Raw genomic sequence first — 13384 nt, 5'->3', positions numbered from 1 at the left:
TTTTTATCTCATCAGAGTGACATTTAGACAGACACATATTTTGCAGCTGCTTAGATAACTGTTACTTTTATGTGCCCACAATGCATATCACATTTCAACATGTAAATTAAAAGACCTTGATAGTGTGTGAGGGCATGTGTAAACTCTAAACTTCTATCGGGGGGATTAAAAATATTAGTGAAATGTGTTGTAGTCACAAAGTTGCTTAGTGTTTTCACCACAATGGTGGGTCATTGCCTAGTTACAGGACAAGCTATATGGTGTACATATAGCATGCTATACAGTAAGTCCTTTTCTACAAACCCTCAGAGGTGAAACAAGTTTAAACACTCTGAGGTTGGATTTGTTTTTATAATGTTTTTCCAGATATTCTAAGATGTGAAAGGTTGACTAGCATCCAAGCTAGACTGGTCTGACTAATGGGCCCTGCACCAAGAACATGGGGTAGACATATTTGTGTGGGCTGACTGTGTTATACAAATCTGTAATTGTGTTTTTCTCTTATTTGAATTTGCACTGCCTCGTTTCTGAACAGAGAACAGCTCAGCTGAAAAGTTTACAAGACCAAGGAAGGAGGCCGAGTTGTGGTGATTTTTGCCCTTCATCTACAGGTAAGCTAACTACAATCAGTCACATGAAAATAAACGCCTCAATGCTTCACCATGTTGTTTGTGTGCTTTGCAGATATACAGATTTTGACAGTGATCAGTGCTGAATACTGCTTTCAGGTTTAAATTTTGTGGTTTGAATTTTAAACCAAAATTATTGGTCTGTTTAAACTACTTGTATGAAAAGTAATCTAATGTAATATGATGCATTATCATATATATGTATTTACAATAATTACATTACTTACATTTGTCAGAGACTCTAGTGATGACAGAATATTTTTGCATGTCAAATCCAAACATGCAAACATTGACTTCTAATGTGCTGATCAGGGTCAACCAGTCTGATTATATTATGTTTTAAGTTACCTTATTTGGCATTTCCTGTCTTTGACTGCAGTTCCTTTGAATGGGAAAGACTTTTAAACGGCCCTGCTAGCATGACGAATTTACTGAACACCATGAAGTCAGCAGTAGGATTATTAATTTTCCTTCTCAGTCATGATGCCTCAACAGGTACGTTATATGTCTTTATTATGTAATAACACAAACTTGATCTAAGGTTAACTATTCCAGGTATTACATTTCAAAGCATGCAACTGGTCGAATTTACTTATTTCCTCTGTTCTCAGTAAGTCATTTTTTTCTGTTTTATTTAAAATGGTCATATATAAATTCTGATTCTGGTTAGTACAGTGTATAGAAGTATCATATCTAAAGTGAATGTTACACTGGATGTGATTTGGTGAGATCAAGTGATATTTGACGAAAAATTAATTCATATTTTATTTTTCTCAATTTTCCAGCAGCTCCAATAAACATTGCTTCAGCAACAGAGAATGCAAGTAAGAGAATACTTCACTTATCTGGTTATATTCTAAGGATGATACCAGATGATAAGAAAGGAACTTGGCACAAATGAGCAAAACAGGTTTAATTTTAGCACTTAGAACATAAAATATTTCAAGCATAGTTTTACATCAGAAAATATTATTTACAACAGTAAGTACTTTCATTTTATAAACATGTTTTTACAGCCAATGCTTTCCTTTATTCTTCCAGGTCCTCAAACAGGCATTTACCTTGACATTGGCATCATAGCTGGCATTGTCATGGTCACTGTGATTGTCTTTGCCTTGATAGGAATGTCTGACCAGGAACAAGATGGTAAGTGTATTTTGTTTTTTTAAACACACATTTGAGAGTTGACAACATCATCTTTCATATTCACTGTAAGCGAGATTTTAATGCTAGAGTTCAACGTTATAAAAAAACAATATTCCCTCTTTGACTAACTTTGACTTCATTTACTCTTTTTAGACGAACGTGTCAAGTTAAATAAAGGTGAGTATTCTTGACTTTGCTGTTGATATAAACTAGTGTGCAAACTAGGTTAAAGTGGGTAATATGCATTGACCAGAATTATTAAATTATTAAAACTGTTTATTGTTTTGGGGGGCACTGATATGTGTGTGTCTGTGTATGTGTGTGCAGGTACAACTTCAAGCCAGGAAACACGCTGTACAAAATGTTGCAACAAATATTCTGAATATTGTTGCAGTCTTTTATCCTGTTGTTGTTCAGGTTGTGCTGAATCGCTTTCCAAAGCTTGTGACATATGCTGCATGTCTCTAGGTTATGGATGTATGGTACCTTTATAAAGTATCCTTTGAATATTCTATACATCATTTTTACTGTTATACAGCTATCCATGCTCATGAAAGTATCTGAATATGTTTTGATATGACCTTTCTACTCAGTAAACGGACAACATTGCTTTACAGTGCAAGCTGCTTCCCTTCGTCCAGATGGACTGCTATTGCGTGCTATTGTTTACACTCTGCAAGCCTTTGGAGCATAGTTACTGATGGAAAAATATGTTATGCAATGTACTAATTAGTGTGAGCAGTGTGATAGTCAAGAGCACACTCAGTACAGCAGTACAGTTGCTGGATGAAAGTATGCCTGCTTGCAAAAAACGCATTATCAGTTCATAGAAGGACACTTATAAGTGTTCTTGTGAAAAGCCAGTAGAAGCAAGAGTGTTATTGTGTGGCAGTTTTAAGGCAAAGGAGGGTGAGACTGATAAAATGTAATAAAAAGCTCATTGGGAACTTCCCCTTTTGAGCACTTGCATTTGAGGTACTAGAGTCTGGGACTCCTTAAAAAGAAAGACGTCCTCCAAAAAAGCTGTTTGAGGATGTAGAGGTGACTGGGAGAGAGATGAGCTCCATAAACCAGAGGAGCGAATGGTGGGAGTCCGGGACTCTGACTTTTCTAGTCCGGGACTACAGGGCAGCTTGTACACGTTAAAAGCAAAAGTAATAATAATAAATTGTTGTTGTTGGGCAAAGAGGTTTTCCAAAGGAAGCTAGATGTAAGGAAATACGAAAACCTAGTAAACCAAATACGAACTAAGGAATTACGCAAGTCAAAAGACAAAAGGAATTTATGGTGAGAGAAAGGGACAGTGAAGACTACTTTAACTGCAGTTGTCACGCACATTGGGCACGAGCTTCCTTAGGAAAGAACAAAAGAGGGGGAAGTAAACCTGGCAAAGAAGGGAGGAAGACTTGCTTATATGACCAGGGACTGTTAGCAGATGCAGGAGGCGAGAAAAAATAGATGATCTGCTGAGCCAATTTGAAAGACATTTTACACATGGAGGATAATATACCACATGTGACCCTAAACATTGGGGGAAAAGACATAATATTACTCTGTGATAGTGGAATCACACGGGCAGTAATCTAAATGCTATCTAATGTTATCTAAAGAAAATGGGTAAAAAACAACTGTGAAAATGGGGAGTCTGAAGAAACAAACTGTGAGTGCTGGCGTCTGTTGCTCATCCTTAGGCCCTGTAAATTTGCAGGGGAGAAATTTAATGACTAAACTAGGAACAGAACCAGTAAAAATAATCCCCTAAACATTTTAAAGCCCTCACCGTAAAAACAGCACCCACTAAAAAAAAAGAAAAGAAAGGGTGAGCAGAGATGTATCTAAATTCCATGCATGGACCCAAAGAATCATGGAGCTGGAGAACAGAGAGTATGATGTAACAGCAGTAGCTGAAGTGAAAAGCATTCAGGATGAGCATATCGAAAATCCTAACCAGAAGAGATGTGTTACTGAGTTAATTATATGCATGTATATGTGTATATTCTTTAAATTGTTTTGTGTGTTGTGTCATGTTATAATTTGGGGCATAACTGGATAAACAGGAGGGAAATGATGGAAAAAATGTGTTACGCAGTGTACTAATTAGTGTGAGTTGTATGATAGTCAAGGCCACACTCAGTACACTTAATGCCTATAAGCATGCCTGGTTACCAAAAAAAGTATTACAGTATCTGCTTATTAAACAACAGACGCTTATAACTGTTCTTGTGAGAAGCCTGTAAAAGGAAAAGTGTTGTTGTGTGACAGTTTTACGACAAAGGAGGTTGGGACTGATAATAATGTAATAAAGCTCATTGGGGACTTCCACCTTTGAGCACTTGCATGAAACCTTGTATTTGATGCTTTTGCTCCTTTGCGAGAATAAAAGCTCCAGTTTTTGACTGTTGTTCATATTTGTTAATTTTTATTCTGACACTTGCCCTGAATCATTCTTGAACTTCTACAAGGCTGAAACTCTGAAGGTAGTGATGACACACTCAAAACAAGTACTGAGGTAAACCAAAACTTTTAAATTAACACTACAACAGAACTCGTGTTTATTTCATCTGAAATAATGTTAAACTAAAAAAACAAAAAAACAAAATGACTTTTAAGTGCTGGTGAAAAAAATTTACTGAAATTTTTTTGAATAGAAATTGGAATTTTAACTGATTAAATATGCTAAAATGTTAATAATATGGGTGAATGCTCAATATTTCATTGCCAGGTAGCTTCAAACCTGCAGTTGTCATCGGGGTTTCACGTCGTTTCTCCTTTGTGGAAACATTTTGTCTGCATCAGTTCTGCTCGTGGGTCAACTATTTATTCCAACAAACTTGTCCCTTAAATTGCTGTTTTGGGTTTTGTTTTGTGTGTGTGTGTGTGTGTGTGTGTGTGTGTGTGTGTGTGTTTTAATAACTACATAAACTCCTCATATGCATTCAAATTGCCTCCCTTGCAACAACATCATTTACACACTTACAAACGCTCTTCAACATGACAACACAGAGCAGTGTTACCTTCACTATCCAAACACACACACTGACACAGTGACCTAAATGTTGGTATTTTCTGTCATTCTATTGTGGCCGTCTGACAATGCGCTGAAAACCTACTTGCCTGTCAACCCTACTTTCCGGATTTAACTCCCAGCGATAATTTTCATTTTGGTTAGGATGACAAACACTTGCTTTTTGGATACAGTGAACCCGATGAACCATGTATCACTGACAATGTTGGGCAAGTTACTTTGAAAAAGTAATTACTTACAGTTACTAGTTACTTCTTCGAAAAAGTAACTGAGTTACAATATTATAAAAGTAACTAATTACTAGGAAAGGTAACTATTGTGTTACATTACAAAAATAGTTTAACCCCCTGGGGTCGCGGGTATAATTGGCAGGTTTTGACTACTTTTGATTTTATCTCTACATTTCACCTTTAAAAACTATTGCAACGGATTGTTGCTCACATGGACCATAACACATAACTTTTTGATCTCATCCTCTATGTGCAACTCAAGATTTCTTATTAGTCACATAGACAACATCCAGACTTCTAAAAGTTGCTTTATTACTCAGTGACCGAGTTGTTCAACTAGTTCTTAGCATGCAAGCGCTTCATTTTCTTCACTTCACAACTGAGACATATATTTTCTAATTGTGAGAGACAACTCAAACACAGCTAACAAAGCAACAGCTTATTAAGGCGTTTATCTCCAGCAGGTCACACTACATCTCTGACTTTACATTTTGTGTTTCCGAAAAAGACTGCAGACACTTTAAAAAGCGAGTTTGAAGCTTAAAACAGAAGACAGCAGAAAAAATCACTAGTTCTTGAATCTTTATGTTGGGTTATAGTCATGGCTCAAATACATGGTTGCTTTTGTATAGCTTACTATAGTTAATCTTCTTTTAATTGTCTACATTTTGGGGTTTAATTTTTTTTTCATTATTTTTTTCCCAGGACGAACGAAATATACTAAACTGTGAAGAACGTGGGTGCATGCTCATTGCAACGTATCTTTAAACCTGCAGTTGCCATGAGGGTTTTGTCCCATTTAATAAATGGCTGTTGCTTGTGTAAAGATATTTAAAAAAAATCAGAAGTAGTCAACATGCAATATTTAAATATATGAATATAATTTTCTATGTTTGCCTCACCAAGGATTACAAAGGCAAAGGGAGTCTTCATTCTTCAGATTGAAGTGTGTCTGTCTAGACTAAAAGACTAGCTACTAATTTATTAACATATTTTAACACTGTAATACATTTTGCAGTGTTGCAAAAATACAGAGCTCCTGCATAACAAGAGCAGCAATAGAACAAAACTGAAAATTGGGAAATAAGAAGAATCTGTAGTTCTCTTTTCTGTCTTCCTAGAAAGAGCACTACAGATTTGCTGTTTGCTGTAAGAGTATAGAGAAGGTCAGAAGGAGCTGCACAGAGAAAGCGTCTGAAAGAGTGCTGATAGAGCAGGGTGGGCAAACGTTTTGGCTCAGGGGCCACACTGAGTTTTAAAATTTAAAAAATGGGCCAGGCCAGCACCAGATGCATACATATCAAACAAAAACATTAAGAAGGCATTATAATTTTAATACTTGCATCCACTTTTAGTGGGAACAGTGTTGCTGATCACCCTTTTTTGTCTGAGCATTGAATTCTGGTGTTAGTTTTGTTGAGGCAATTCTCAGAACAGATCTGAGGTGTTCATCACTCAACTGGGATCTGTGGGATGCTTTGTTGTTGTTCATCACACTAAAAGTCTGTTTACATACATACATAGAGCCAAACAACACCAGCATCCTCTTTGTTTAAGATAGCTGAACTTCTCCTTTAAGTCACATTGAAGATCAATCAGTACCAACTGCAACTCCTGTGGCGCTGTTTTTGGTCTTGTGTGACGGGACATGACACCAGCTGAAGTGACTTTTCAATTTTTCCAAAATCAGAGAACCGAAGGCAGAATTCTCCATGCAGGTCATTCAGTGATTTCCTGTATTTTTTCACAGGTTGAGGTGCCTCTTTCAGCATAGCCAGTGTGGGGAAATGAGCGAATAACTTATTTGACATTTGTTTTGAGAATAAAACAAGGTTGGTTTTAAAGGCCCTGATGTTTGTGTACATTTCATGCACAAACTGGTCTTTCCCTTGCAGCTTCACATTCAGCTCATTCATGTGTGTCAGTGTGTCCACAGCAAAAGCTAAATCACAAAGCCAATCTGTGTCCCTCAGCTCAGGAAAATCACCATCTTTCTCAAGTAGCTCCAAAAATGAGACAATCTCCTTCCTGAGCTCCCACACTTGTTGACATGCTTTCCTCAAACTTAACCAACAGACATTGGAGTGGTAAAGCAAGTCCTGGTGATCAGCATCAAGAAACTTAATAAACTGACGATGCTGAATTCCCCTCACTTTAATAAAGTTAATGCATTTTACAACTGGCTTCACTACATGAGGGGTTGTCCTCTCTTACCCTGTGCTGGATTCTTTTAAGCAACTCGTCTTTTTTTCCCGTCAGATTTGGCGATCCATCTGTGGTTACGTTGGTGAGTGTACTCCAAGGTAGCTTGTGCCTCTTGATGACTTCTGACATGCTGTCATACAAGTCCTCTCCCCGTGTTTTCCCCTTTAGGGATTCCATGGCCAAAAGCTCATTCGTCACATATTCATACTCCAATGGATGCATCAGAGAGCAATTTGGGGTTAGTATATTGCCCAAGGATATTTGGCATGCAGGCTGGAGCAGCCAGGGATCGAACCACCAACCAGTGTAGCAGCTGCATTTGTAGAGAGCACCTGGTCACATGCTGCAGGACCTGCTAGAAATGAACTAAATGTACCCACACGTACACACACACACACACACACACACACACACACACACACACACACACACACACACACACACACACACACACACACACACACACACACACACACACACACACACACACACGCACACACACACACACACAGAATGACATATCCTCTCTCAATCTATTTATGTCTTTATCTCAACCACACACATACATCACATATTAGAAGCCAGGATATTTCGGTTTCAAATGTTTTCATATTTTATATGTTCTGTTGTGTTTATCTTTTTTGTTAAAGTTTTCAGTTTTGTTCCAGTTTGCATAATAAATGTTTCTATTGATGAATCAGTTGCTTATTTGAAGTTTCACAAAAACATCCACACAAATCCCTCTTAAGGTTCCCTGATGGTCACATGACATAATATGATTGGCCAAAATACAAGAATTTCATGCACTGGTCTACAATGGCAAAATGGCTGAATCTGATAGAATACTATAAAAATGTAAAATATCACTACTTTTCTTCAAAATGAAATGCTGACATTACAGAATGCATGGTTTTATAGTGCAGTGGTAGAGAGGAAGGAAAATGTGGTTTCAGAGGAAGCAAATGGCGCACTTTTGTCCATAATAATAATTAACAATTTAACTCTTTAAACTGGGAAATAATTGAATGTTTAATCATTTTGAAAAGGTCTCTAATGTGTAAATTAAAAAACTAGTACTTTAAAACATTGGGGAAGATAAACCATGCATCACTGGTGCTTTTCATAGTTTAAAGCACCAGTGATGCTTTAAACTATAAACTATGTGCTTTTCATAGTTTTAAGACATGTAGAGATCAACACTGCTCATCATATGTCAACCAAAGTTGTTGAGAGTTTCACTACACTTCATATTTCCAAATGCACTTTTGGATTGTTTCATCAGACCTAGACTAAAAATCTCAGGATGCTCTACAACATTTCTGTGCTGCAGGTAAACTCAGCCCTGTTGTTTTGTACACAGAAGTCACCAACACACAGGTTGAAGGTAAATACACACACACACTTAGAGAAACATTGCTATGAACCTCAATATTTGTATTTTATGTGAATAATGCCACAATGTAGTCTCGTTCTGACATTACAAGAATTAAGCCTGTATAGAGGAAAATTATACGTCTGTGAAAAAGGTCAAACTGAAGGTAACAAAAAAAAAAAAAAAACACTCCAAGCGAAGAATGACTCATACTTATTTTTATGTTCTATATCTCTTAACAGGAAACAGGTCAACAGTTTTTTTTTTTTTGTTTTTTTAAGTGAACCACTAAGGAAGAAGCTGCAGAAGTGATGCTTCCCACATATAAGCTATAATCAGGCTCATTATGAGTAAATAAGGTGTTAAATGGAAAGTTGATTTGGTATAATATTAAGAGGTTCCAAGTGTTAGTTGGCCATCTGTAATCACTAATCAAAACCTTTGAAATTTCAAAGTGATAATAAAAGTGTTGATACTTATACATGCTTTTGCATTTTAATGTTAGTACTAATCATTAATATTGGGCGAATTTTCAGTTCCTTTTGGGTTCATCAACTCCATCCATTTTTTTTTCATCCATTATTCAGGGTCAGGAGGGCTGGAGTCTATCAAGCGGGGCACACCCTCGACTGGTCGCCAGTTTGTTGCAGGGTTAACACAGACAAACACACTTTAAACTACATACTACTATACATACTACATACTACTATATACTTATACAAACTTTATATTTATACATACTTCATAAGTCTTCAGTCAACATTTCTTAAAATATGCTAAAAGGCTTCCACAGAAATCAGTCTAAGAGATTGTAAAGATAAAAAAATTTAACATTTTAATTTTGAGACACACATTCAACCTGAGGCTACCTGTTCAAGTGTGAAAGAAGATTTAGTGTGATATTTTAAGCTATTAGAAGTTTATTATGAGTAAATAAAAATAAACAAAGAAAAGAAAAAAGTAAAATTAGAGTGGAGCCAGGAAGTGAAGTGATTCAATTCAATTCAATTCAATTTTATTTATATAGCGCCAAATCACAACAACAGTCGCATCAAGGCGCTTTATATTGTACAGTAGATCGCACAATAATAAATACAGAGAAAAACCCAACAATCATATGACCCCCTATGAGCAAGGGCTTTGGTGACAGTGGGAAGGAAAAACTCCCTTTTAACAGGAAGAAACCTCCGGCAGAACCAGGCTCAGGGAGGGGCGGCCATCTGCTGCGACCGGTTGGGGTGAGAGAAGGAAAACAGGATAAAGACATGCTGTGGAAGAGAGACAGAGATTAATAACAGATATGGTTCAATGCAGAGAGGTCTATTAACACATAGTGAGTGAGGAAGGTGACTGGAAAGGAAAAACTCAATGCATCATGGGAATCCCCGGCAGCCTACGTCTATTGCAGCATAACTAAGGGAGGATTCAGGGTCACCTGGTCCAGCCCTAACTATATGCTTTAGCAAAAAGGAAAGTTTTAAGCCTAATCTTGAAAGTAGAGATAGTGTCTGTCTCCCGAATCCAAACTGGAAGCTGGTTCCACAGAAGAGGGGCCTGAAAACTGAAGGCTCTGCCTCCCATTCTACTTTTAAATACTCTAGGAACAACAAGTAGGCCTGCAGTGCGAGAGCGAAGTGCTCTAATAGGGTGATATGGTACTACAAGGTCATTAAGATAAGATGAGTGATGAGTTGTGATGGTGTGCATCTCCACACCAGCAGGAAGCTGTGGTCTCTGTGATAGAGGCGTGACTACTTCATACTCTTCAGCTGCTATCGAGCCAGTAAGTACAGGGTGGGCCATTTATATGGATACACCGTAATAAAATGGGAATGGTTGGTGATATTAAAGTCCTGTTTGTGGCACATTAGTATATGTGAGGGGGCAAACTCCTCAAGATGGGTGGTGACCATGGTGGCCATTTAGAAGTCGGCCATCTTGGATACAACTTTTGTTTTTTCAATAGGAAGAGGGCCATGTGACACATCAAACTTATTGGTAATGTCACAAGAAAAACAACGGTGTGCTTGGTTTCAACGTAAACAGCAGAAAAGTAGTTCTAGCCTTTGTCATTCGTCAGCTCACTGATTTCACTGAGCACAATGAAGTCATCAGTGGGATTCATCATTTTGTTTCTTACGTATGCAGCCTCAACAGGAATGTTACATATACTTACTATATATTACAACAGATATGGCACTAGCTGAATAATACAAACAAAGTTTATTCCAGTTTAAACATCCAAGTAACTGTCTGGTATGTATATATATAATCAAAATGGGAGTAAGCTGTAAATCAATGTTCTTACATTTATCGCAGTCATTTTGTCCAACAGCTCCAATAGACAGTGGTTCAAGACTGACAGAGGATTCACGTAAGAAACAAGCTAAAATTACTATTTTTAAATTCACTGCTGTATATGTGTATTATTATTATTATTATTATTTACAATGTGTTTTTCAAACTGATAAAGCATTTTTGTGAAATGAAAATGATAAAATAACATTTGTTGATATTTCTATATGACTGTACTGTAAGTACAAGTTCAGTAAGCACAAATGAGTGACAGGATTATTACAGGTTTATTTTCAACCACTGACAAAAATCAAATGTTGACAGATACACATATGAAAATATTTTCTTCAGTAACACTAATGTTAAACTTTGATATATTTCTTTACTTTTCGACATTTTAAACCTTAAATGAATATAATTATAATTATTTATGTAATTATTTGTGGACTTTTTTTTTCAACTGCTGCTTTTTTTTATTCTTTCAGGACTGCAGGCAGGCATTTACCTTGACATTGGCATCATCACTGCTGTTGTCATTGTGGCTGTGATTGTTTTTGCCTTTATAGGAATGGCTGAGCAGCAGCAGACGGGCAAATCTAAATTTACATTTGAAACTCTAATACTCAAGGACAACACTTCATATTTACTAGCATCAATAATATGAGAAACTATTAAAGAAGAGTGATAATCCTGAATGATAAATAATTAAAACACCTGGTATTTTTGTTTACATTCACGATTCCCTGTTTGTGTGTGTGTTTGTATGCAAAGCTATCACAACACTTCAGGAAACAAGCTTAACAAAATTTTACAAGTGTTTGAACAGCTTTTGTAAATGTTCTGAACCACTTTTCGCTGACTTCTGTGAATATTGTTGTGTTTTCATCAAAACCTAAATCAAACTTTCAAACTTGCTGTGTGCGTTTCATTGCATGTCTTGGTTGTTTAAATGAGAATATCCGATAACAGCAGCTGTTTTTTTTGTCTTTGCCTTGCGACTAACCAGCAGCGGCCAGGTAAATGTGAAGATTTTCTCAAATCCAAATTTACATTTAAGTTTTGATCCTGTTGATAATGATCGTATCATTTATTATCCTGAATGATAAATGCTTGTTATTTTGGATGATACTGACATTTTCTTGTACGTGTTTGTGTGCACAGCTATCACTACAAGTCGGGACGCAAGCTTAACAAGATGTTGCGATTGTTTGAACAGCTTTTGTTGCAATACAGTTACCTCCGGCTTTTGTAATTGTTGTTGCGGTTTATGTGAAAACCTTGATTCAGTTTGCCAAGTATGCTGTGGGATTTTGACTGGATGTTTAGGTTAGAATATCCAAAAACAACAGCTGTTTGACTGCTCCCCTTGATACCGGGGATTAGGTCTACTGTCACCAGCTTCCATGTTCTCCTCTCTGTTCTCATTTTCACTCAACATTTTACTGACTATTATATGTTGTTAGTAATGTGTGCTTTAGCATCTATAGTGCTCAGTAATGGTTATTTTCATATTTCTTGTTTTTTTTTCTTTTCACACAGCTCCACAGTGTTATAAGTATGATCCATATAGTTATTTGTAAACTGTTAAATAAAGATATTTAAGGCTTCTCTTCTTATGTTACACCTGCAGAATCTGAAGGAAGTGTTTTAGTTAACTGGTGTTATTTTTAGCAACTTTCTAACACTCATGAACACTCATTAGCACGCCCTCACAAAGTCATTACTTTAGTGAATGCAAACTCCCAATGAGGATTTTCTATAACCTCCATTTCACTGCAAACCTTAAACCAAAACCACCCACTGGCCTTTCTGTTGTAGTCTGATATGACACTGCTGATACACTGCCTCCTATCTCTTACTCATGTCTTTGAATATATAAGTCAACCATTCTACAGAGGCATATTTTCACAAAGCAGTCAGACCAGTTCAGTTTAAACATGCTTTATTTTCTCTTCTATCATGTCATGTCTTGTTTCTCTGCCTGAAATTTAAATACTGCACACCAGATATTCTAAGAAACATGTCTCAAGTTCACCCATGTCACCACCGGATGCACACAGGTGAAGCTTAAACACAGATGCTGGCATTTGAAGCAGGGATGTGTGGGTGGTCACACTCATTTTACATCAAGGGGCATATACAGCCCACTTTGATCTCAAGTGGGCCGGATGAATGAATGAATCTCCACTTTCTGTCAGTGTAAAGATGTTTAACAACACATTTAGTCACTGTTAAATCTTAATACAAGAGAAATAAGTGCAACTTTAACAGCACATCTCTGTTTTTAAACATGATAAATATGTAAAATGACAGAAAAAAGTTCTGGCTGCTCCCAGACTGTCCTGTATTCTTTAAAAAATAACGTTTTTTTGTTTGATGAAATTTGTCTTTTACTTTAGAAGAAATTTTTGTACTAGACAATGAAAAACACAAACTTTACTGTCATTTAATTGTTTTTCTATTACTTACTAATTTCGTATAA

The sequence above is a fragment of the Oreochromis aureus genome, linkage group 3 (genome assembly GCF_013358895.1).
Source record: "Oreochromis aureus strain Israel breed Guangdong linkage group 3, ZZ_aureus, whole genome shotgun sequence".
NCBI classification, from domain to species: domain Eukaryota; kingdom Metazoa; phylum Chordata; class Actinopteri; order Cichliformes; family Cichlidae; genus Oreochromis; species Oreochromis aureus.
The sequence above is the reverse complement of the archived record's forward strand: the minus strand, read 5'-3'. Positions refer to the sequence as shown.